Source organism: Electrona antarctica (assembly GCF_951216825.1).
Source record: "Electrona antarctica genome assembly, chromosome: 17".
In the NCBI taxonomy this organism is placed as follows: Eukaryota; Metazoa; Chordata; class Actinopteri; order Myctophiformes; family Myctophidae; genus Electrona; species Electrona antarctica.
Genome location: NC_136798.1, coordinates 18,220,886 through 18,224,659, shown reverse-complemented (window position 1 = coordinate 18,224,659; position 3,774 = coordinate 18,220,886).

The window sequence follows — 3,774 nt, the reverse complement described above, 5'->3', positions numbered from 1 at the left end:
TCTTCTGAAATCAGTCTTGAAAGTAAAGACTTGAATGGGGTTTGAACTCACCATCTCCCGATCATGTGGGAGCGTCCTAACACACTGCGCCACTGGTTCCAGACAATTCAACTGCTTTTTTGTTTGTTTTGTTCTGGTACCATATGGTAACCAATCTGGTACCAGACAACTAGGGTTAGGGTTAGGGTTAGGGTTAGGGTTAAGGTTAGGGTTAGGTGATGGACAAGATGGAAGTGATGATGAATGATGATTTTTAACTGACAAGAAAGGAAACGGGTAACAATCAGTAGTGCAAAAAAAACAAAGGCATAATCAGACTTAAGCCGCGTTAACACCAAGGAAGCTAGAAGCTCCCATGTTATCTCTATGTATACCAGCTTTTTCGTTTTGAAGCTTGGAATGAACAGCTTTTTTTTGCGTGCTTTTTTTCTCCTTTTAAAAGCTGGGTTTTGGCTTCGAGTTTTCACATTTTTCAATTCTGAACAAAAGAAAGGAAAAAAATAGCAAATTTCTGTTTGCTGGACTCAAAAATAAGTATACTAAGGCACCACCATTTTTGTGATTTTTCGGTTAGTGTTTTCCCATTTTTCTATTCTGAACAAAAAAAGGAAAAAAATAGCAAATTTCTTTTTGCTGGATTAAATTGAACAAACATACTTATACTAAGGTCCCTTGACCAGTTTTTGTGATTTTTCGTTTAGCGTTTTCCCATTTTTCAATTCTGAACAAAAAAAGGAAAAAATTGAAAATTTCTATTTGCTGGACTCAAACAGAATTATACTAAGTCACCACCATTTTTGTGATTTTTCGGTTACGTTTTCCCATTTTTCAATTCTGAACAAAAAAAGGAAAAACTAGCAGATTTCTGTTTGCTGGAATCAAATTAAACGAACAAAAATCACAAATATGTTTTTTATATGTTGGATTCAGATTCAAACTAGAAAAAGTGCCCTTCTGGGCACAGGTCTCCACCAGGAGGATAGGACTGTGTGAGATGTTTGGCAAAATGTTTAGGATTAATATAAACATGTTTTTGAGGCATTTTGTTCCAAAAATGTGTTTTGCAAAAATAAACCTGTTGGTTTTCACCCTTGTGAAAAGGGTGGGATATATTCCTCAGCCTAGTAAGAAAATGTGTGAAAGATTTCACGTAAATTGCATGCTGCGTTCATGATTTGAGGCTTTTGTTCAAAACGGGGCAATCTTGCAAACTGTGAAAGCTAATTATAGCCAATTAGGATGGAATATGAAATATCGGACAGATCCGACTTGAGCACATGGAGATAGTGTGTAACGATTTGTGAGATTTGTTTTTTTCAAAAGTCAGCCTCCTGGTGGCGCTATAAGGCAGATGCGGAAAATGCAGGTCAACGGTTTGTCCTTGGCCTCTAGGGAGTGTGCATGCAACGTTTCACGCAGATCGGTGCAGTTTTAGGTAAAAAATGTGAAAAGCTGCCTCATGGTGGCGCTATAACAGGCCGTTCTGGAAAATGTGGGGCAGAGGTTCATCGTTGGCATCCAGGGAGTGTGTGTGCAAAGTTTGGCATCGACCGGGTTAACAGTGCCGGAGATTAGCTGGTAACAGACGGACGGAAGGACGGACACACACACACACGGACACACACACACACACACACACACACACACACACACACACACACACACACACACACACACACACACACACACACACACACACACACACAGACGGAGTGCAAAACATACTCTCTCCCAATGCCTTCGGCCTGGTGGAGACAATAAGGCAATTATACTAAGGTCCCCTGACCCACTATGTCAGAGCCAGGACTTGAACCTGCAGCCTCCTGATTCCCAGGCAGGCTCTGTACCCAGTGAGCCATTGTGCATGCTGTTCTTAAAAGGCTATAATGACAGAAGAGCCAGAGACTTGTTTCCATTGTGGTTCATAAACATTCAAACGTCTAGAGATAAACAACAGCAAAAGAAACAATAGACAAATCTCCTTTTATTTAATTTTTTGTATTTTATTTTTGTATCAATGTTGTACTCAAAGGGAACAGCAGACTGCATTGTGGCAGGTAGCAAGTAGATCAGTGACTTAGCACACTGGCTGCATGATCTGGAGGTTGTGGGTTCAAATCCCACTCAAATCTTTACTTGCCAAAATCTGCCATTGACCCCCATTCTGAATTTCTCAAATTTAAAAGCACTATATTTCTAAAACTATGAAACATTTCAAAGATTCCTTTTCAGGCAAACATGTCCCCCGTAAGATGAACCTAAATAGGGTTGAATGGGGTTTCTAGGTGTAAGTATGTAGGACTAGTAGCATGCCAAAGTTTGTGCAATTGCCATTGAGAATGCATTGGGCGTTTAAGTTAAATAACTCAGAAACTACAAAACATTTCAAAGTAAAAAGTTCCAGCATGTGTGTCCACAGTAAGCTGAATTATAAGTGTAAATGGAGTTTCTAGGTGAAAGTGATTTTTTGACGTGCCAAAATCTGCCATTGATCCCCATTCTGAATTTCTCAAATTTAAAAGCACTATATTTCTAAAACTATGAAACGACATACTATAGTTCATGGTTTCAGAATGGTTGTTTTTCATGATTTTGGAGGATTTAAAAAAAATGATGAATATCATGAAAAAACGACATAGGCCTACAGTAGTTCATGTATTCTGAAGACATACTATAGTATGTTGTTTTTCATGATTTTGAAGGATTTTTTAAAAATTATGAAAATCATGAAAAAACGACATACTATAGTTCATGGTCTAGTATGCGTGCCAAAGTTTGTGCTATTGCCATTGAGAATGCATTGGTAGTTTAAGTTAAATAACTCAGAACCTACAACACATTTCAAAGTCTAAGGTTCCAGCATGTGTGTCTCTCTCTCTCACACACTCACTCACTCACTCACTCACTCACTCACTCACTCACACACACACACACACACACACACACACACACACACACACACACACACACACACACACACACACACACACACACACACACACACACACACACACACACACACACACGCTTACTTGCCTGTTCAGTTACTGTAAGTGAAGACTGAAGAGACTGAACAAACTTAGCTTCCTGTTGACCTTTGTGTCAACAGTATAGGTGATGCATGATGTCTATGGTGCTAAAACAAATAGGTGCTTGGTGACAGGGAATGCTCTATTTATTTTCAATTAGACTCATATCATGTTTCCTTTTGCTGCCCAGAGTAAAACGACAAGATCAATACTTCATCTGCCCCTCGCCTGGTGCTGCATCGTCCCCGACAGGTGCATCCATCACAGGCGTGCCTCGGTCAACCCATCTTGCCTAATTTATACTCCATAGTACAACGGTCTTGCTGACAAGAATCGACGGCAAATGAAGGTGAAATAATGAGACAGGGTTGTGCTGCAGTGGTGACTCCAGTGAAATTTATTCCAATGAACAGAATACCACACAGGTTTGCATCAGCAGAGGTGTATGCATAGATGTTGTTTCTGAAAATATTATACATATACATCCTTTTCAAATAATCCCTTCTTACTTTCACATATACACACGCTTCTAAGGTTTTGATGTGAGCGGAAGGTCTGCATTTGCATTTGTGTGTCTTTAAGGAACATTCTGACAGGTATTTATTTCCATACTTGCATTGTTTCCTTTTCATTTTACAAGTTCCACAACTTGGGATCCAAAAGAAGACTGGTGATAAAGCAAAAAACACATTGCAACTTTGTATAATTTGGAATGCCACTGATAACACCTGCACACACCACAAGA